This window comes from Bos taurus, chromosome 16, assembly GCF_002263795.3.
Source record: "Bos taurus isolate L1 Dominette 01449 registration number 42190680 breed Hereford chromosome 16, ARS-UCD2.0, whole genome shotgun sequence".
NCBI lineage: Eukaryota > Metazoa > Chordata > Mammalia > Artiodactyla > Bovidae > Bos > Bos taurus.
The window spans coordinates 46,107,429-46,129,996 of record NC_037343.1 but is presented as its reverse complement, the minus strand read 5'-3'; the positions used below and the strand labels follow the sequence as shown (position 1 = coordinate 46,129,996).

The following is a 22,568-nucleotide window of genomic DNA, read 5'->3' as shown; positions in this document are numbered from 1 at the left end:
GACCCTTCTGTTTCCCTCTGGGTGTTGCAGCCTCGGGGAGCTTACAGATGTTGAAGATCATTACATGGGCTAACAAGGTGTGTTGCAAGGCTGGGGCAGAGGTGGGCGCTGCAGAGAACATCTTGGAATGTTGTGCCAACTTCAGTTTGGGGCCTGCGGGAAGACAGGGTATGGTCTGGTTTCCTTGGTATCACCCTGACCCCGTGTGTTCTCACCCTTAGGGAGCCATGGAGACAGTCCCCTTGTTCCTCTTTTCCATTGTTTGAGGGGCCGAGCCACGTGTCATAGCAGGAGAGAGAGAGCTTGAATCGTGGTGCGTCTTGGCCTGCAAGTTAGTGAGAGCACCCACTTCTCTGGTTTTCTTGCTGATCCTCGTAAAGGATCTTCCCCAGGAGTCTGGCAGCTTCTGTCTTGGACCAGGACCAGAAGCTGGCTGCGATCTACCTGGGATTTCACAGTGGCCAGAAAGGGGGCTCCCGGAGTCCACTGGCACTTCGGGTCCTCCAGTGTATCAGGATTGATGGCGGGGACCCACTCGAGTTCAACGGCTCACCCTCCACGCTGATGCTCTTTGTGACGCACTTTGTCATTACGACTTTTTCTATATTAATCATGTGCTTTTATGGCTGTTAAAAATAGCATCCAATGGCTTTTATTATATTGCCCCACAGAGAGAGATAACTTTTGTTTTATGCTTTTGCATTTTTTTTAAAAACACCCAATAACAATGCTTTATGGTGATGAACAAAGAAAAAGCTGGGGTAGGAGAAACCCCAGTTCCCTCTGTTCTCCTGGGTTCATTGCTTGCACAGCCCAGAAAGAAGTGACTGCAGAGAACATTCAAATGCAGATTGCCTCAACAGGCTGCTCCAGACCCAACTCCTGGACTGTGGCTGGTGATTGTGCAAACAGATTAGCCATTGTTAGGGGACCAGAGGAAGGTGGGACTTTGCTCTGATCTCCCCTGATGTAGGGATGGGTAGAAAGTGACAAGTGTGGGTGGAGCCCCTAATTAAGGGCCACCCAGGCTGTGAGAATTCACACCCAAACCATGGCCCTCAGCCCCTGTGCCCACAGGCATCTGGTAGATTTCATCTCCATGCTATGTAACTCTGCAATTTCTGGTTGTAAGTGTTAATAACAGTGGGGTGGGATTCTGGCTTGGCAGCAGCCAAAGCTCAGGGGAAAAAAAGCCCCAGTGTTCATTTTCTTCCTTCGTGTTGTAAATTAGATTCGTCACTGGATGGAATCAGAATGATTTATGGGTATTTTTAGGCCACATTTATGTTTGGAGTTATTTGTGGCTTCCTTACCTGCAGGCTAATGTGTAGACGTGGCGGGGAGGTGGATTGGACCCTCAGACCACTGAGGAAGGGGATGGATGGACAAGGTGGTGGCGGGTTTCCATGACTTTCCAGGCATGAGTGGCAGTGGGGAGGTAGTAACGGGGGGGAGGTAGTAACAGGAGGCTGGCTTGGAGGAGCCTTGGCAGCATCACAAGGGGTGTGTTTTCAGGTTCTTGGAGAGTGAGGCCCCCCAGTGAGACCCCACAGTGAGAGTGAGGCGCTCACCCAATGAGATGCGGTGGCTGATCCCATGAGTCTGGGGAGCTGTCCCATTGAGTTGATCAGCAAACGCCTACCTGTGGCCCTATCCTGTGCAGGGAGGACCCTGTGGTGTCTACTGAGAAAATAGGAGCAGTGTTCTGTGTTCCAAGAACTCGCCTTCAAATTGAGGAGGTAGCCATGTACGTACCTAGAAGTCACTAACAGTTCTGAGCAGTATGGAAGGCTGAGCTTTAAAGAGGCATGTCCGGAGGGTTCAGAGTGGCCTGGGATAATCAGAGAAGTTTCCTGGGTGGGAAGAAGCTTCCTGTAAGCTAAGGTCTTACAGTTGGGTGGGACTGTGTGTCTTAACTTCCATAGTGTTTCCTGGCTTACCTTTCTCATTTAGCCATGTGATTCTGAGAGTCCCTCATCCCTTTGAACTGTTCTGGAGTATTCAGCTTAGGAGCATTTGAGACCCTACTTGGTGGGTGGACTTTGGATTCTTTCCAGTTTTCCAACATTATGATGTTTGGGTCAATGTTATGATCCTTGCCTGCTTGTGCAAGACTTGGCATTGCTGGGTGTAGGGTCTGAGAATTTTCAGTCTTACTCAGTTGCTCAGTCATGTCTGAGTCTTTGCAACCCCATGGACTGTAGCCCACCAGGCTCCTCTGTCCATGGGATTTTTTCAGGCAAGAATACCAGAGTGGGTTGCCATTTCCTCCTCTAGGGGATCTTCCTGACCCAGGGATCGAACCTGCGTCTCTTGGATCTCCTGCATTGGCAGGCAGGTGCCCAGTGCCACCTGGGAAGCCCCTCAATCTTACTGGATATGGCCAAATTGCTTCCAAGTGGTTGTGCCAACTGCCCTCCCATTAGCACTGAGAATGACCGTTTCTTCTGTGCCTCTCATTGCTGCTAGGTGAAAGAAGGTACCCCGTTCAGTGTGAATTGGGATTTTTCTCAGTTACTCATGGGGATGAGCTCATTCATTCTGGTGTTCATGGAAGTTCTCTGCTGTGGATTGTCTACCCTGGGCAGGATTTGTAAACAGTCCCAAAGGAAGGCTTCTCTGGCAAGACAAGTCCCACTTGTGAGTGGCATTTCTCCTGCCTTTGCTCTGAGCTAGACCAGTGATGAAGCCTAGTGGTCCTTGCAGGGACAGGAGGCAGGTGGTCCTTTGCATCTGGGAAACTGCCATGTGAGCATAGGCGGGTTTGGAATCTCACAAGGGGAGGGGCTTCCCAGTTTGGGCCCTTCTTCCTTTTTCAGTCCTTCTTGATGGCTCAGATGGTAATCTGCGCGCAATGAGGAGGACCCAGGTTTGATCCCTGGGTTGGGAAGATCCCTTGGAGAAGGGAATGGCACCCCACTCCAGTATTCTTGCCTGGAGAATTCCATGGACAGAGGTGCCTGGCGGGTTACAGTCTATGGAGTCATAAAGAGTCGGACAGGACTGAGTGACTAACACTTTTACTTTCTTCTTCATTGGATTCAATCCAGTCGTTTCTGTTGACTGAGTACCTATATCATGCCAGACACGGTACCCGCCAGCTACCCCTACTGCTGGGTGAGGCAGACAGCCCTGCTCGGGTCTTGGGGCTGTGATTTTTCTACCACCCGCCCAGTTTCCTCTGTTCAAGGGCATGATAAAGATATTTGGATCCACCGTTTAACACATCACTTGCTGTAAGCCTTCCCTCAGGCCAGGAAAACTTCTAGCCCTGTTCACAGAACTGCTTGAGGCCTGGCTGCTTTTGTTCTCAGAGGCTGGGGCCCTCGGCACAGACAGCGATTCAGAGGCACATTGATTTTCTCATCCTGGCCCAGGATGGGGGCAGCTGCTTTGGAGGCTGTTGAGCTCTTAGGTCCATGATTAGTTGTCTTGTCTGTAAGCCAAGGAGAAGCCAGCTCGATAAGGTTTCTAGGGATGACAGAGGTTGGCTGGGAGGAAAAAAGAAGGTGGTTGTGGTGTCAATGTTTCGTGAGATGAAATCTCAGCAGGCCTGCCTAAAACGGGTCCTGCTCACCAGGTAGATTGACGCCTGCTTACCTGGGGCCTGGGTGGGGGAGACGAGCTGTTGTTGGCAGGGAGGTGGGGTGTATTCCTGGAGAGCAGAGAGGTACATCTCATGACCCCGTGCCCCTGGGATCGCCACACCACGGCTGGGATGTGCTGGGTGAAGTCAGCCCAGGGAGATGTTCTTCGAGCTGAGCTAGAAGAGCACTTTTCAAGTTCACGGTGCTCTTCTCTGGCTGTCTTCAGCCCTGTCTGCACACCTCTCTCCTGAAAGTGCCCAGTGTCTCAGAATCCAGGCTGTCGACCTCCCAGCACCCTTACTGCTGGGGTCCCATCACACAGGGGGTCCCATCACACAGGGATCCCCAGCCTCCGGGATCTAATGCCTGATGATCTGAGGCAGAGCTGATGTAATAATAGTAGAAATAAAGTACACAGTAAGTAAATGTGCTTGAATCATTCCCAAACCATCCCCACCCCACTCCCTGGCCTGTGGAAACATTGTCTTCCACAAAACCCGTCCCTGATGCCAAAAAGTTTGGGGACCGCTGTCATACCAGGAGCCACACCTGGCTGCAGGCTTATGAATCTCCTATATGCCAGGTATGCTATCTCGCTCAACCTTTCTCAAAACATCCATGCCAGATACACACTGTTACACCCACTTCACAGATGAAGTGATGGCGCCTTGAGAGGGCTTCTTGCTCCACATCCCGCCCTGAATCATTGTGGAGCTGGGACTTGAGCCAAGACCCGCCTGGCTCTACCGTGTGAGCACTTGCCCTCGCATTCTGGCAGGGTTTTGGGTCAAGTCCAGCACATACCCTTTGTTCATCAGCCTGCTGTTGAATACTTTCTACCCACCATCACTGGGAAAGGTACTGAAGATGCAGTAATGTCATCAAGAACACTCACCATCTCGTGGGGACAAAAAAAAAAAAATCAAGCTCACAACTGGGGCTTCCTGAGGGCTGGATAGGAGGGCACAGAGGTGACTAAGCAGACTTTTAGACATGGAGCGCTAGGTGCTGGAGGGGCCAGGCAGTGGCAGGGCAGGGGGGAGTGTCAGGGGACAGAGACAGAGAGGCAGGGGTGGGGAGTATCAGTGGACAAAGACAGAGAGGCAGGGGGGAGTATCAGTGGACAGAGACAGAGAGGCAGGGGGGAGTATCAGGGGGCAGAAACAGAAAGGCAGGGGGGAGTATCAGGGGACAGAGACAGAAGGGCAGGGGGGAGTATCAGGGGACAGAGACAGAAGGGCAGGGGGGAGTATCAGGGGACAGAGACAGAGAGGCAGGGGGGAGTATCAGGGGACAGAGACAGAAGGGCAGGGGGGAGTATCAGGGGACAGAGACAGAGAGGCAGGGGGGAGTATCAGGGGACAGAGACAGAAGGGCAGGGGGGAGTATCAGGGGACAGAGACAGAGAGGCAGGGGGGAGTATCAGGGGACAGAGACAGAGAGGCAGGGGGGAGTATCAGTGGACAGAGACAGAAAGGCAGGGATGGGGAGTATCAGTGGACAGAGACAGAAAGGCAGGGATGGGGAGTATCAGTGGACAGAGACAGAGAGGCAGGGGTGGGGAGTATCAGTGGACAGAGACAGAAAGGCAGTGGGGGAGTATCAGCGGACAGAGACAGAAAGGCAGGGGGGGAGTATCAGCGGACAGAGACAGAAAGGCAGGGATGGGGAGTATCAGTGGACAGAGACAGAAAGGCAGGGGGGGAGTATCAGTGGACAGAGACAGAAAGGCAGGGGTGGGGAGTATCAGTGGACAGAGACAGAAAGGCAGGGGGGGAGTATCAGCGGACAGAGACAGAAAGGCAGGGGGGGAGTATCAGCAGACAGAGACAGAAAGGCAGGGGTGGGGAGTATCAGTGGACAGAGACAGAAAGGCAGGGATGGGGAGTATCAGTGGACAGAGACAGAGAAGCAGGGGGGAGTATCAGGGGACAGAGACAGAAAGGCAGGGATGGGGAGTATCAGTGGACAGAGACAGAAAGGCAGGGATGGGGAGTATCAGTGGACAGAGACAGAGAGGCAGGGGGGAGTATCAGGGGACAGAGACAGAAAGGCAGGGGTGGGGAGTATCAGCGGACAGAGACAGAAAGGCAGGGGTGGGGAGTATCAGTGGACAGAGACAGAAAGGCAGGGGGGGAGTATCAGCGGACAGAGACAGAAAGGCAGGGGTGGGGAGTATCAGGGGACAGAGACAGAAAGGCAGGGATGGGGAGTATCAGGGGACAGAGACAGAGAGGCAGGGGGGAGTATCAGGGGGCAGAGACAGAGAGGCAGGGGGGAGTATCAGTGGACAGAGACAGAAAGGCAGGGGGGGAGTATCAGCGGACAGAGACAGAAAGGCAGGGGTGGGGAGTATCAGTGGACAGAGACAGAAAGGCAGGGGGGGAGTATCAGCGGACAGAGACAGAAAGGCAGGGGTGGGGAGTATCAGGGGACAGAGACAGAAAGGCAGGGATGGGGAGTATCAGTGGACAGAGACAGAAAGGCAGGGATGGGGAGTATCAGTGGACAGAGACAGAGAGGCAGGGGGGAGTATCAGGGGGCAGAGACAGAGAGGCAGGGGGGAGTATCAGGGGACAGAGACAGAGAGGCAGGGGGGGAGTATCAGTGGACAGAGACAGAGAGGCAGGGGGGGAGTATCAGTGGACAGAGACAGAAAGGCAGGGGTGGGGAGTATCAGTGGACAGAGACAGAAAGGCAGGGGGGGAGTATCAGCGGACAGAGACAGAAAGGCAGGGATGGGGAGTATCAGTGGACAGAGACAGAAAGGCAGGGATGGGGAGTATCAGTGGACAGAGACAGAGGCTGTTGAAAAATAGCTAAGATGATTTAAAGCAACAGGTGCCCAGACTTACAACATGTCAGCGTCTCTTCCAGCCCTTTGCACACCAGATGCCCAACCCCTGGGGACAAGGCTCTCTCTGCTCTGGTCACAAGGTGTTCCTTGCCATAGACATCCTGCCTTTAGAACCAGTGGGCTGTTGACTTGAACCAGAGATTGTTGATTTGACCGTGGGTAGCACAAACACATCCTCCCCGCCGAGCCTGTTCCGAGGTGGAAAGGAACCCCCTCGTCTGAACCATCCGCCCAGCAGAAAGGCCCGCCATCACCTCTGATTGGAATTTTCAGCAGTAAAGAGAGAGTTTTGTTTTGCTGACCTGTTTGTGCTGCCTGAAAGAATGGAAAACTGCTTTGACTTCTCAACTGAACGCCTGAAAACTCAATGCCCCATCCGGAACGTGGGAGTGGTAGGCAAGGTTATGTTATTGGACTTGGCCTTATTAGAAGTGAGGTTCTTTATTTGGACACTTAGGCCACATATTAAGAAGGAAAAAAAAAAGGCACCTCTTTTAAAAGTAGGAGCAATATTGTAGTTACCGAGTTAGGAATTAGCAGGGCATGAAATAACTGTCTGCCTCGTGGCGATGCCAGATCATTTCAGCTCTGCTTGCAGCAATAAGATAAATAGGTATCTTGCTTGCAGCTGATGGGAAATATTTAAAATAGCCAGCCACAAACATGTATGGTGCCCAAATCAGGTTTGGGAAATGGCAATGAATAGATAAGGAGGAAGTGAGTTGACTGATGAAACAGCTGAGTGGCAGAAGCTCAGGAAGGGGCAAATGAGTCTGTGTTGGCACTCTGTGTTTTTAAAAAGAATGCAGATTTTTTTTTTCTTTCTGTAAATGATCGTGTGGCTTTGGTCTGTGGATGTATTATCTCATCCCATTCCTCTTCAGACCTGTCATGCGCCCACTGGTCTACATTGTATAAAGAGTTCCTTGCTCAGAACCTCTTTTTACCATGTCTGCATCGACTGTGTTAGCCAGCCTTGTATTAATAACTTCTGAACTTTCCAGCATATCTTCTCTGATCTTCTATAGCCAGAGGAAATTATCCCCTGTTTTTAATTGCTACAGTGCTCCATCTGCACCTCCCTTGAGGAAGTGTTCGCTGTGAGTCTATATGAGTTCTGTCCAGTTCAATAAACATATATTAAGTATATTTTCTAGATCGGGCTTCCCTGGTGACTCAGTGGTAGAGAATTTACCTGCCAATGCAGGAGACACAGGTTTGACCCCTGGGTCAGGAAGATCCCCTGGAGAAGGAAATGGCAACCTGCTTTAGTATTCTTGCTGTGAAAAATCCCATGGACAGAGGAGTCTGATGGGGTCCATGGGGTCACAAAGAGTGGGACACAGCTTAGTGACTAAACATCAGATTTTCTAGATACTTAATGCCTCTATCTGGTGTCTAGATACGAGGTGATGCGGAGAGGATAGAGACAAGCAAGTAAGACAGAGGATCCTACTGGGGAACCTTCAGAAACTTGAAACCATCATTTCAGTATGATGTGGTGATTGTTGCCATGGAGAAATGGTTTGGGGACAAACTTGTTTCTCTGTCTGAGGAGAGGTTCTCCTCAGTCACCCAAGGAGACTTGTTCTTAGCAGGGGGATCTGCTGAAGGACCACCCGGCTTCACAGGTACCCCCTCCTCTGAGCCTCGCCCCAGCCCTGCCATTCAGTCACAGCAGGTATTTTTATCCCTGCTGGTCACATGTCTGAGAATCGAACCCAGGTCTTGGGTGACCAGTCTCATCCGTGCTTCCTATCTGATTCTGAGAGCTGTGATCAAGGTATCTGGTCTTATGACTGTCTCCAGTTCAGGGAGCCAGTCCCTTTTTTTGAAGATTTATTTATTTCCATGTGGCCGTGCTGGGTCTTCACTGCTGCACGCAGGCTTTCTCTAGTTGCTGCGGTGGCTTCTCCTGTTGCAGAGCACAAGCTGTAGGGCATGTCGGTTTCAGCAGTTGCAGCTCATGGGCTTAGTTGTCTCGCGGCATGTTGGGTCTTCCCAGACCAGGGATTGAACCCGTGTCTCCTGCCTTGGCAGATGAGTTCTTTACCACTGAGCCACCAGGGAAGCCCTGGAGCTAGTCTGTCAAATGGCAGCTGGGAGAGCCTCCCGGGGCTCTCTTCTGCCTTTTAATCCTCTGAATTTTTGTGCCACATTCTGCTGGCACGTGCAGACATTAAACTTAATTTCCTGTTACCTGGGTGTGTTTTGGTGGAATCAATTCAGGAACACAAATCCATAGTCTTTCCTTAATTTCTAATTACTTAGCATCCCTGGTGGCACGTCCCTACCCAATTCATATAATTAAATTTTTAACTAATAAATAACATAAACCAGATACATTTTGAAGTGGCCAGAGCACCCTTTCTGTTCACAGTCTGCCAGCTCACGGAGGCCTGACCAGGGTGCTGGTTCTACTTCTCTTCTTGGGCTCCCTCCTTCCTGACCATAGCCAGCCGATGACTCAACAGCAAGGATGCTGTGCGTCATTTAGTGACCATCTAGTGAATACCTGCTCCTGTATCTAGCACTTGGCAAGTACCATCTCATTCAGTGACTTGGCAGCATCCCTACCCAGCATGGGCAGGTACTGCCATGATCCTCATTTGTATTTATGGCTCTCCTGGGTCTCTGTAGTCATGTGTGGGCTTTCTCTAGTTGTGGCAAGTAGGGCCTGCTCTTTGTTGCGGTGCACGGGCGTCTTGTGATGGCATGCCCCTTGTGGCAGAGCACAGGCTCTAGCAAGCGTGGGCTCAGTAGCTGCAGCACATGGGTTTAGTTGTTCTATGGCATGTGGAATGTTCCCGGACCAGGGTTTGAACCTGTGACTCTTGCATTGGCATGCAGATTCTTAAAACCACTGGAGCACTAGGGAAGTCCCATGATCTTCATTTTTGTCAAAGTAATTAATTTTCTGGAGGTAAAAATGAGGGTTTCCCAGATGATAGAGTGGTAAAGAATCCCCTTGCCAATTCAGGAGACATGGGCTCAATTCCTGGGTCAGGACGATCCCCTAGAGTAGGAAACTGCAACCCACTCCAGTATTCTTGCCTGGAAAATTCCATGTGCAGAGGAGCCTGGCAGGCTACAGTCCATGGAGTCAAGAATCAGACATGACTGAGCAACTGGGCACACAAAGAAATGTATCCAAGAATACACTAGCTGGTTAATATCAGAGTCAAGATACCATCCTATCCCAGGTCTGTCTGGGAAATTGTCTTTCAAATTCCCAGTTTCCTCATCATTATACTTCATTGACTTCCAAAGTACCTGGATCCCCAGATGTGTTCTTGGTCCACAGAATCCTGGGAATGAAAATATTAAGATATAGTACTGAGCACACAAGCCTGGGTCAAAGTCAAGACTGGGGATCAGGAAACCTTTAGGAGAAGTGATGTGCCCCTTTTTGGTCACTGGTCAGCCCTTCCTCATGACTCCAACCAGTCAAGTGGAAAGAGTTCTTACCTCACTGAGCCTCCAGCCCAGGAGTCTGGTTCCATCGGGCCACCCCAGGCTGCAGAAGACCTGGATATCATCCACTTCCAAGGTTAGGAGTTCATCCTCAACACTCTGAATACCCTGCATGACCTGTCTTAGCTCTGGTTTCAGCCAAGTCTTTTAGGAGCCTCTTATATTTCCATGTTATGTTTATCTGCTCCTGGGATGAACTGCCCATTTCCATTACTCCTGAAGCTACAGGATATTCTTACCATGGTGATAGGGTCTGTGTGCTTACTCTCCCCATGTAGGGTTGCCAGATTTAGTGCACACACACACACACATAGATGAGATATAGATGCTCAGTCCCATTTGAACTTGAGTTAAACAAAAATTGATTTTTTAATGCAAGTATGTTCCTTGCAATATTTAGGACATACTTATACTAAAGCTTTTTACTAATTGTTTATTTTTGGTTGTGCTGAGTCTTCTTTGCTGTGCTTGGGCCTTCTCTAGCTGCAGTGAGTGGGGGCTACTCTATTGCAGTGCATGGATTACTGATTGTGGTGGCTTTTCTAGTGGATCACGGGCTCTAGGGTGCTTGGGCTTCAGTAGTTTGTGGCTTCCCTCCCAGGCTCTAGAGTGCAGGCTCAATAGCTGTGGCACATGGGCTAAGTTACTTCATGACATGTGGAATCTTCCAGGACCAGGGATCAAACTTGTGGCCTCTGCACTGGCAGGTAGATTCCCATCCACTATATCACCAGGGAAGTCTCTTTTACTGAAAAGTTATCTGGTGCATCTCTGAAACTCACATGTAGTCCTGTATTTTGTCTGGCTACCCTCTCGCCATCAGAGCAGTTTCCTGGGCATCTTTGCAGACAGAGATTTGGCTGCTTGGGTATCAGTCTCATTGAAGACTTGAGAAATTGGGTTGGTTTCTCTCCAGACACATCATTAATACAGGAACCAGAAAAACAAGAATAGACACTGGCCCTGGCTTAGGGAATAAGAACTTCCTGGCAGTTAGTTAGCTGATGAACCCACATGCTGCCAGCCTGGGGCCCCTCCTGCCCTCTCTGAGAAGTGAGTCCCAGGTGCCTCCTCTCCCAGTAGGTCTGCGGAAGCCTGAGTCCCGTGCCCTTGCAGACCACTGCCTGGAGGAAGGCAGGCCTCCTGCCAGCGGTGTTTAGAAAGCAACTTGTTAGTGAAAAAGGTGCCAGGAAGATTTTGAAGGAACACGTTTATAGTTTTTGCCTTCCTCATATCTCTGGTAGATGACAACATGTAAAATATTTTGCAATTCCCTTTTTAAACTTGATCACAGCCTTATTGAACTAGAAACTCCCCGAGAAGGTGGAGCTGCAGAATGCCAACTTGGTATGCCGAGCTTGTATTTAATTATTATCATAACAGTCCCTTAATATCATTGCAGATTAGCCCACAAGGACATGAATGGAAATTTTAGCATATTCAATTAGAACAGAAACCCTTGAATACCACTGTCAAAATTCACCCAGGGCCTGCCTCTGTTTGGGCCTCCACGTTCGGCAGGCACAAAGTTAGACGTTAGCCGGGCCACACAGCCTTGATTTGTAAGCATAATTTATGGCCTCATCTGGTGGCTGGGGGTGCCTTTTAAGAACATGATATATATCCTAACTGCTACCCCCCTCAGTAAATGATCAGATTTGGTTGTTTGTGTTGGGTAAAGGATATCTCTGGCCTTCGCTTGACTGAATAGTAAATTATTGATCTTCTGCACATCTTTCAATTCCCTCACATTGCTGGGCAAATTTACTTCTGTCATCGGTGACTGTAGCTTGTATCCAGTGGGACAGTGCTCTCTGTGCTAGGAGAGCATGAATCACCAGCCTTGTCCTAGAAGAGTCACACCTGGCCCCTCTTTAGTTAAAACTGTCAAAGGGAAGAAGGTCTGTGGCTTGCAGAGTAATAGGGCCCCCATTGCTCTGTCTGCCCACTTCCCACAGGCCAGCAAAAACCATGGGGAAATAAAGATGAGGTGAAGGGCTTTTGTGCTCCCAGGAGTGGGGCAGAGAGAAGCATTACTGCATAAATGAGAAACAGAGAAGCTATTCACACAGCTTTTGCAGTGGAGGGTGGAGGCCGCTTCGATGGTGGCTGGCTCTGGTTGCCTGGTTTCTCATGTGTGTTTGTTGGAGTTTGTGGCTGCTAAACTGCTCTGCATTTACCCTCCCTGGACTAAAGGTTAGAACCATAAAGCAGGCAATTTCACAAAAGAGCCCTTTTCTGATCTGGAGTTTTTCTTCCAGACAGATGAAATGTCCTTGCACTTCCTGTTTGTTCTTCTTAATTCTAACACTTCGTAGTGCTGTGTGCCCTTCAGGGTTTGCCCTTCCTTCTTGTTGCAAAAAACTCCTGCAAAGGCCAAGACCAGCAGAGACACCTATGTTTTCACATGGCTGTTTGGCCCCCACGTGTGGTCCATTGGTCAGCAGTATCAGGCCACCTGGAGCCCTTTAGAAGGGTAGACTTTCAGGTCCTGCCCCAAGTTCTGTTGAATCCAAACCTGCCTTTGGTGTGATAAAGTATCCACCTGTCAATGCAGGAGGCATAAGAGATGCAGGTTCCATCCTTGGGTGGGGAAGATCCCCTGGAGAAGGGAGTGGCAACCCACTCCCATATTCTTGTCTGGGGAATCCCATGGACAGAGGAGCCTGGTTGGCTACAGTCCATAGGGTTGCACAGAGTCAGACGTGACTGAAGTAACTTAGCATGCATGCACAAACCGCCCCCCGCCCCCGCCATGATTCAGAGGCCTGTGGATTTGGAAAAAGACTGACACGTGCCATCCTCTTGCTGTTGGTGGGATCCTCCCTTGGTGACTCAGTCCTAGGCAGGTAGTTTTTAAAATCTTATCTTAAGAAAAATGTCCAAAGGAAGATTTTACAAGTTCATCTGGTAATTCGTTACTTGACTCTAAGCATCCTTTATAGATATCTCACTGAAATCTCTGGTGTTTGAGCCTATTAGTCCTTATTCTGCCCTTGGCCATTAAGTGGGTAGACAGTGGATCTCTGGACATGGAGCACACAGAGAGGCTGCTGATGACCGAGCATCAGCTCTGATCTCTCTCCTCCAGGTGAAGTAGCCCATTCTTGCACTGATCCAATGTCCCCTTTATGGTCCAGGGCTTGGCATGGTACCTGGTACACAGTTGGTGCTCAGTAAAAACTTTTGGAATGAATGGATAACATGAATGCATTTATTTTGTGAAGAGCTGGACAGTACAGGAATTCCCTGCTTTTCATAAGTTCTTTTTATGCTGCATCACTTTTACGAAAGACCTATGTTAGCACCTGTTTTCACTAGCCAAAAGAAATCCAGACAATTTCACTTTTAGGAAAAAAAGGCAAAAATAGCATTCAGCATTGGTTTCGCAGATGCCATTGTAGAGAAAGTGGTACCCTGAGTGATGGGAGTGGCACCACCAAACTCCTTCCCCCAGAACCACATACAGCTTCTCAGGATTCAGCTGCCAGAGCTGTGACCTGGATCTGAGCACCTCTGCTTTATCTCCATTTATTTTGTGTCTTTGTTAGCTAGATGTGTCCTAAGGTAATTGCTTCTTTGCTTTACACCATTTCAACTTACAAAAGGTTTCATAGAAATACTTTCCTTTTGGATAGCATGGAAACCTGTAAACAGTTTCGGTTTTGCAGTTCAGAGGTCTCCATGGCAACTATTGTAACGTGAAAGGAGCCATAGGTTACATAGTTAAGGAATGGATATGACTGTGTCCCAATAAGACTTTATCTATAAAGGCAGGCTGAGGGCCGGATTTGGACCGCGGGTGTACTTCACGGACTTCTGTTCAAGGTTACAGCAGCAGGTTCTAAAAGAAATAGGAGGGGCTCTGGACACTTGTGAGAGATGGGCGAGGAATGATGAAGGACTTGCCACAAATCCTCTCACAGACTTAAATTCGATCACTGGTATATCCTAGGATTCACGTTTGCGACCTGATGGTATTCATGGTTCAGTTCAGTTGCTCAGTCTTGTCCGACTTTTTGCGATCCCACGGACTGTGGCACACCAGGTTTCCCTGTCCATCACCAACTCCCAGAGCTTGCTCAAATTCATGTCCATTGAGTCGGTGATGCTGTCCAACCATCTCATCCTCTGTTGTCCCCTTCTCCTCCCGCCTTCAGTCTTTCCCAGCATCAGGGTCTTTTCCAATGAGTCAGTTCTTTGCATCAGGTGGCCAAAATATTGGAGTTTCAGCTTCACCATCAATCCTTCCAATGAATATTCAGGACTGGTTTCCTTTAGGATTAACTGGTTTGATCTCTTTTCAGTCCAGGGGACTCTCAAGAGTCTTCTCCAACATCACAGTTCAAAAGCATCAATTCTTCAGCACTCAGCTTTCTTTATAGTCCAACTCTCACATCCATACATGACTACTGGAAAAACCATAGCTTTGACTAGATGGACCTTCGTCAGCAAACTAATGTCTCTGCTACTTGGCTTATAATTCTGCAAGTAATTAACACTTTTCTGCATAACATGCCAGCATTGTTAGTTGTATTTGTCTTGGTGAAACTAGGGTCTCTCCTTTCTCTTGACTTTTATCGACAATTCCGCTTATTTCATGTGACATAGGATAATTGTCTTCCATCTAAAGAAACTAGGAAGAGCCTCCTGCAAAGGGGAGCTTGAGATGAAAACTGGGAACCAGTCCTGTCTCTCCCATGAGCCCAAGGCTCTGCTCCATGGTACTGCTGAGAGGCTGGGCAAGTCCCGGTGATGTGCTGAGATCCCTTGTCCAGGGACAGCTAAGCCAAAGGCGTGTAGCCTTGCTGAGACCAGGTGGGTTAGAGGAAGGATCTCACAGAAGAGGGAAAGGCGCTACTGCCTGCGTCCTTGGGCTTGAAGTGCCTTGAAAGCAGCCTGCACATGTTTGATGTGCCAGCATGTCCCCGGAACAGAGGCCGTGGGGAGGGTGCAGATGCTGTTTGTCCATGTTTAAGTGTTTACATGACAGCACGAGAAAACAGGGCTCTTTCTCTTTCATCTTGACTGCCATGATTTACATCCAGGTTTCTGATGAATGCGAGAGGTAGACATTTATTACAAAAGCGTAAGAAATGTTGACTCTTCCCGAATTGATTATCTAGAATTTATTTTATTAAATATTCGAGGTGGCATGTGATAAACGGAACCACTGCTGGTTTGCAGCCTAATGATTCATGTATCTGCGAAGGTGATAAGGAAATCAGAGACTTGGTTTGCCATTTCAGGGGAAGAATATGGATTATTATTAAATCCGGAATGGGCCTCCTGAGAAGGCTTCCTTAAGGGAACACATGTATCAATAATTTCTCTTCGTACAAGAATCCTAATGTTTCACTTACGGAAACATAAATTCTAACCAAGTGGCTGTGTTTTTTTTCCCTCCCTTTGCTTCCTTCATCCTTTCCTTACGGATGATCTGCTTTTATTCTTCAGTGTTCAGAGTTTACAATCCCTTAATCTCCGCATCTTTGTCTTCCCACTTCTAATTCTTTTTTTAAAATAATATTTACTTATTTGGCTGCATCCGGTCTTAGTTGTGGCACGTGGGCTCTTTAGTTGGGGCACTCAGATTCTCCACTTGTGGCTCTTGGGTTCAGTAGCTCCGTGCCATGTGAGATCTTAGTCCCCTGACCAGGATCGAACCTGTGTCCCCTGCATTGCAAGGCAAATACTTAATCACTGGACCACCAGGGAAGTCCATCCATTTCTAATTCTTAATGCTGAAAAGCTCAGCTGAGGTCTAAGTATTCTAGCACACAAGATGCTGGTGGAGACCACAGTACCGCCCCCTTTGCTTGAAATTTCCTCAATGGTTTGATAAATCTTGGAGGGGACTATGGATGCCTATGAGACCTCAGAGCTCCAGTGGAATTTAGGATGCTACCCTGACCCCATTCTTTCAGAAGCTATTGGGCAGCCAGGCTTATCTGGTGGGCTGCATCTGTGCAGAGGACAGCAGGTGGGAAGCCCTGGGACTCTGTCCCTTCTCAAGTGACGGGGAGCCAGGGAGGGTTAGCAGGCGCTGCTGAAGGCAGCATAGGTGTGACCGTCCAGCAGTCAGTGTAGGACAGACCAGGCAGGAGGAGCTCCCAAGTGACGCATAGCAAGGATGACAAATCTGCCTGCCTTATGGTGATATTTCAAAGGTATTAGCATTGTCTGATAGCTTGAGTTTCAGAATACTCCATGACCTCTTTCTCTTTCCAAAATAATAGACAGATGGTTAAATACCATAATCTTTTCCATAGGAGACTGTGGGAGATGAAATTGGGAAATCCCAAGATGCCTGTCTTTCCCCAATTCCTTCCGAGCACTGCAGTGCAGCCGAAACACACTCTTAGCACTTGCTCTGGTGTGACGCCCCAACTCTGAAATTTTATTTAACCTCCCTCATTTTGCTGTGTGTTTTTATACATGGAGTTAGACCTGATTGTCAGTATGATGCCGTATTAGGTTCAGTTTCCCCAAAGAATCCACCCTGAACTGCTCAGCAGTTATTTCTCACAAAGAGGATCTGCTTGACTTTCCACCGGACTAATCAGTCCAGGAGGAAAGGAGCTTGTTGCTGACCTTTAATTTCTTAATTGCTGGGAAATAGTTGAAAGTCTTAAATACTAGCCCCCACCTAAGGGTAGGTATAATGAGGCTTCCTCCGGCTCTTTACAGCAGGGCAGGGTTGGATTACCCTGCTCTCATCAGATTCTCTGCTCCTGGAGCCTACATCCTCAGGGCTGCTCTGAAGAGGATGGTGGTTTGGAGGATGCTCTGGATTCTCTGTCTGCAGATCAGCTTCTACCTCCCCAGCACCGAGCACTATCGGGACTCAGTTTATATTTCCCAAACGACGGAGGTGAACGTGGAGGAGAGATAACCCATCAATTTCAGGTTCCCAGTGGGGGCGGTGGTCTGCCTGGTGATTGATTCGAGCCTGACATTCCCACGGAGTGTGGGTTAAGTGCAGCAGCCTCCTGCTGGCTTGAAGAACCGTCACATTTGCCTTTTCCCCAGAGGCGGTTAAGTAAATCCCATGCAAGTAAGGGATGATGGATGCTTTCACACTTTGTGTGCTAAGTCACTTCAGTTGTATCTGACTCTGCATCCCCATGGATTGTAGCCCGCCAGGCTCCTCTGTCCATGGGATTCTCCAAGCAAGAATACTGGAGTGCGTTGCCATGCTCTCCTCCAGGGGATCTTCCCAACACAGGGATTGAACCTGTGTGTCATATGTCTCCGGCACTGGCAGACAGGTTCTTTACCATGAGCTCCACCTGGGAAGCCCGTGCAAGTTGCCCCACTCCCAAATAAATGAACACCTTCAGACATGATATGAAATCTTTGGAAATGCAAAGCAGCACGGCATTTTGGCCACATATATATACATTTTTTTCCTTTCACAACACCTGGCAATAAAAATTTCTGGGCTAAATACCAGATGAGCATGCGCCTCATTATGTATAGTATCTTCGTCTATAACTTTTTTAAGCCCTCCAGATGGAAGCCTGGGATAAATGTGGAGAGCTGGAGAAGGGAAATGAAAATAAATGCACTAAGAAATAAAGAATCTGTTTTTTATACTTTCTTTTGCAAATAGTGTTTGCAATGACATATTGTGAATGGACTGAATTATAACAAAAACAGGAATGAAACAGAGCTCCGGGGTAGGAAGAGCAATTGTTACACTTACTTTAACTGATATAATGCAAAGGAACGCTTTTTACACTCAATTAGTTTGCACATTGTGTTGGACACAAACCAGAATGTAGAACATTTTTGGGTTTTGTTTTTACATGATTAAGGGAGATGAGATGAAATAAATTCAGTAAATTACCCTCCGTTCCTTTTCGGGCTGTGATGCTTTTGCTTTGTTTTCCCCTGCCCCTGGTACTGAATGAGTGGGAGGATGGGCAGTAGGGGGAGCAGGGACCCCCGACCTCTGTTCCCAAACAAGACAGCCCTTCCAAAGATCAATGGGTTTTCAATAGAGTTCTTGCCTCTTCCTTAGGGCCATCTTTTGCTGCATAAACAAGGTTACGAAATCAGAGCTATTTACATTTGGTATTTGATCGTATTTTGTGCTTTGACTATCAGAAAAAGGCTAGCAAGCATGATAGAGGCTAACAGATGTTAGCAAGCATTTAGGCAGTGAAAGTATTTCCAAGGCTGCGTATTTCAAGATCCTTGTTTAATTTATTTTGCTTAATTATCCTTCCTTGCATTTTTAATGCTCCTAATATGATAATATTAAGAATTGCAGGGTGTGATTATGTACTGCTGATTACAATATCTGCGAGATGCAAGGGGAGATGTGGGTGGATGCCGGGAACAGTCAGACTTGGGGGACCCGGCCCTGTGCCTTCCTGAGGGCAGGTCTGTCTCCTGCAACTGGGTTCGAGGGAGGGACTGGGTCTTTTCTGCAAATGATGTAGAAAGGTTTTCTCAAACTTTAATGTGCATGCAAGTCCCCGGGGAATACTGATTCCATTGGTCTTGGTGGGGCCTCGAGATGCCGCGTTCAGAGTAAGCTCCCAGGTGGTGGTGATGCTGCTGGTCATAAATCATACTTTGAATAGCGAAGATGGGAAGATGTCAGGCAATGAAAATGACATCAGCTGTATCCCACAGGCTGCCGAAAAACTGGTACCCCCCCCGCTAGTTGAAAACCCCTGCTGACAGAGCCATGCCCAGGCCTCAGGGCAGTTTCCTCGGGGCACAAAAGCTGTGGTCAAGAGCCCTGATCTGACTCCTATCTTTTCAAAAGCTCATTCTTGGCTTTATGCATACAAAAGGAAAGTCACACCTGCAGTGAACTCAGTGATTCTGTGTTTTATATTCAAAACCACAAATACTAATAAGAAAACAATGGGAGAAACCTGTTAGGTATAATATCCAATTATAATTATTTTTACTCCAAAAGGCACGTCAAATAAATAATGCAGTTTATGTTACTTTTAGAAAATGCGGCAGCATTACTTAATTTACATAAATTATACAACTCATTATCTTTGTTTATAAAAAGCCTTAGCAATATTTTCGCTTATGGATCTAAAAGGGGCAAAAAAAAAATTGCCAGATTTCAGTTCAGTGTAATTTTCCTTTCCTGCACAGTCACCTTTTTATTTGTTTACAGAAAGAGCGTCTGTTTGACAGATCCCCTTAGGATTACTGCCCTTTCCTCATGATGAATGGAATGCATTAAGTCTGACTTTTGTTTATAAAAAGCAAATAAATACAAGTGAATTAATCCAAGTATTCGGAGGGAGCCCCGAGCAGCAGTGTGGCTTCCTCTGCTGGGTTTGCCCGATTACGAACATGGCACCCGCACCTGCAGGGCAGGAAGGGGGCTGCGCGGACCAGGGAGCCGGGCTGCCAAGCTCTTTCTTGTTTTCTCTGTCGGTACCTTCTCAGGCAGCTTGGGTTGGGTGCCAAAGTTGCCACCTGTGGGCAGCTGGACTCTCCCTGGTGTGGTCCCATCCAGGACCCACGTGCCACCCCTGGACTGTCCCTAAGCACCAGTTGTCCCGACTGCAACATGCTAGATGTATAAAACACACACTGCGTTTCTGAGATGTAGCATGAAAAAAAAAAAGTCATATTAAGTAACCCATTCCTGTTTCTATTGATTACATGTTGAAATGATGTTTTAAATATATTGGCCAAATAAAATACATCATTAAAATTAGCTTCACCAGTTTCTTTTTACTGCTTTACCATTGCTACTAGGAAATTTAAAATGTGGTTTCTACTGTATCTCTGCTGGGCAGTGTTAGGACTATCCTGTGCTAACCAAGAGGCTGGGCCCTGGATGACTGTTAATAAGCATGCTCATTATTTAGACTGCTTCTGTTCTTCTGCTGGCCCCACAGCAGGCTCTGCCTCATAAACAGGAACTTAGGAAGTGATGCAGTAGGGAGGGTAGGTCTTGTCTGATGGTGTGGCTGGGGATTGGAGGGGCATGTGAGAGAAAAATACAAGAAAACTGAGCTCTTTTCTTTCAGTGGTGCTTGGTTGATGCTTCTAGCTTAAATATTAAAGCCTTTGCCCATGGGTGGAGGAGCCCAGCTCCCACACTGTTTCAGAGTGCAAACTGGTGAATCTAAACTTCTCTCTTGCTCATGCAGACCCATCAGAAGGAAGAGAGAAAAGGCCTGCCCCGAGGCAGGTCTGCAGAATGGACACACGCTTGCCAGCGGAGGGAAGGATGCATACCGCTTCACTCATGGGGAAACCGGGGCCCTGCCAGGCACCAGGGTGTCTGGCCTTTTGGCATCAGTGTGTTCAGACTATAACCTCATGCTGGCCAGTCTTCTGGCTGACGCCCCTGTGGGGTTCACCACAGATAGAGCCTGAGACCCTAAATCCCAGACACTCTCCTGCCAGGTCCAAGTGAAGCTCTTTGCCTCCCTAGCATTTGGAAGGTTAGACACAAAGTGATTTTGGTCACTTATTAGTTGTTGATTAATTGCATAATTCTTCTATCCATCCATCCATCTATCTATCCAAGAAACATTATGATAAACCCACTATGCCAGGCACTTGGCTGGGCATTGGAGACACAGTGATGTAGAAATCACGTACATTTTCTGCCCTCTCGAAGCCCCCATCTTAGTGGGGTTGGGACAGACATGGTGGGGGTAAGAAGTAAGTACCTCAGAACCCCCCTGGCAAGGGGTGAGGGTGACAAACCCTAGAGAAAGGGCAGGCCCTGGCCTCTGGGGTCAGCTCAGTGGTAAAGAGTCTGCCTGCAATGCAGGGGACACAGGTTTGATCCCTGTGCTGGGAAGATCCCCTGAAGAAGGGCATGGCAACCCACTCCAGTATTCTTGCCTGGAGAATCCCCTGAAAAGAGGAGTCTGGTGGGCTATGGTCCATAGGGTTGCAAAGAGTTGGACATGACTGCATGCCTGGCCTTCGGTGGTCCAGGGGCCCAAATGAATTAGAAACAGTCAACCCATGACTTTCAGCATGGCGGGCCATTGCTGTGAAGAGCTGGGCAGGGCATTCTCAGATGGAACAGCATGATGCCCAAAGGCTGGAAAGGACCTTAGTTTTCTCTGACAGAAGAGGACCTGTGTGCTTGGGGAGTGGTGGACAGGGAGAGGGTGGTGCGAGGTGTGGCTAGTGGGGCCTGGAGCCAGGTTGCATGGAGGTTCAGCTGTGGCAAGAATTCTGGATTCTGTTCTAAGAGCCATAAGAGGCCACTCATGGGATTTTAGGAGGGTCTGGGAGGCAGTGGGGGAAGTTGTTGGGTGTCTTGGCCCTGGGCTGAGGGATACTGGGCATGTCACTTAATCCCTTGGGGGTTGGTCTCTTTATCAACAAAATGGAAAGGCTGAGGGAGGGGGAGGAAGTTGGCCTGAACCTTCTCCAAATAGGAAGTTTCTGTTCTGCTTCAAATTACTGTGATTCAGAGAGCTCAGTCTTTCCCCATCTTGAAGTCTAGTGACCTTCGTGCCCCCAGGGCTGATTCCGGATGACTTGCCGACATTTCCACCAGCTTCCATGTCTGAGAGTCCTTTGGCTTCATAAGATACAAGAAGACAGAGTGATCCTTGGCTTTGCATCAGAATCACCGTGGGCTGCCAAGGTTCTCATTTGTCGTCTGGGATGGGACGTGGGCATTTGTAATTTTTAAAACCTTCCCACGTGATTGACTCCACATATCAGCCTGTTTGGAGATCCAGTGAGGATTGGGCCTCTAAGAGGGGACAAAGATGGTCCCTTTGGCCAGATGCCTAAGATGCACAAGGTCTCCTGGGACCACCCCCTCCTGTGTTCAAATATCTAGACCTACCATCAGGTCAAGGGTCTTAGTTCAGAAATTATAATCACATCACTTTATACAAAGGGAATCTGATGCAACCCACAGAATAAATAAATCTGTGGTGGACTGAGGTTTTTTTGTCTCACACTGGCAAGTTATTTGCTGAGAGGGCATAGGAATGGGTTTTCAGGAGTGCTGCTAATGAGGATTTGGGATTTAGGGGTTATGACCCAGCCAGTGAGGAGCATTTCTGATACATCTGCCTCCCCCCTCCCCTCCCCAACATGAGTAAGCCAGCTGAGCGTCTGTAAAATGTTTAAGAATCCAAGGATGGAGCCAAGTGGCAATCCTATTTCCTCTTGTTCATCTCTAAAAATACCCAGAGACCTCTGATGGAAATGATAAAGATTAATAGCAAACTTCCCACCTCAACAAAACCAACTACAACCCTGGACAAAAAATATGAAACAATGGTTGTCAAACACTGGAAAACAGTGCAGGACTGGGATACCTGAGGGGACTATACAGATAAGAACTCTGGCTTTCTGGACAGAGCCGTTTCCAGTAGAATGGGGATGGGAGTGGGTGGCCAAGCAGAACATGGTGGTCTAGCTGACTTGAGGAGATGGACCTCAGAGCTTGGGAGGTCAAGGAAACTGTAATTTGTAGAACAGAGTACTGGAAAGTAGAGAGATAAACAGAGAAAGAGGTCAGAAATCTGCAAAGTAGCCCCCCGCCCCCACACTGTCTTTGGCTAAATATTAAGCTGAGTGTGTATAAGAGGTGAAACTCTGTGAGGTTGGTCCACAAACAACCACTGAAAGCTGTAAGCTAAAAATTCTCAAAGCTCATACAGAACTGGGAA

At 48.3% G+C, this 22,568-nt stretch overlaps 1 protein-coding gene across 4 annotated transcripts in view; it reads left to right on the top strand.

Moving 5' to 3' along the window:
* Nucleotides 1–22,568, top strand: part of CAMTA1 (calmodulin binding transcription activator 1) — a 994,006-nt gene that overhangs the window by 482,319 nt on the left and 489,119 nt on the right. The window lies entirely within an intron of this gene.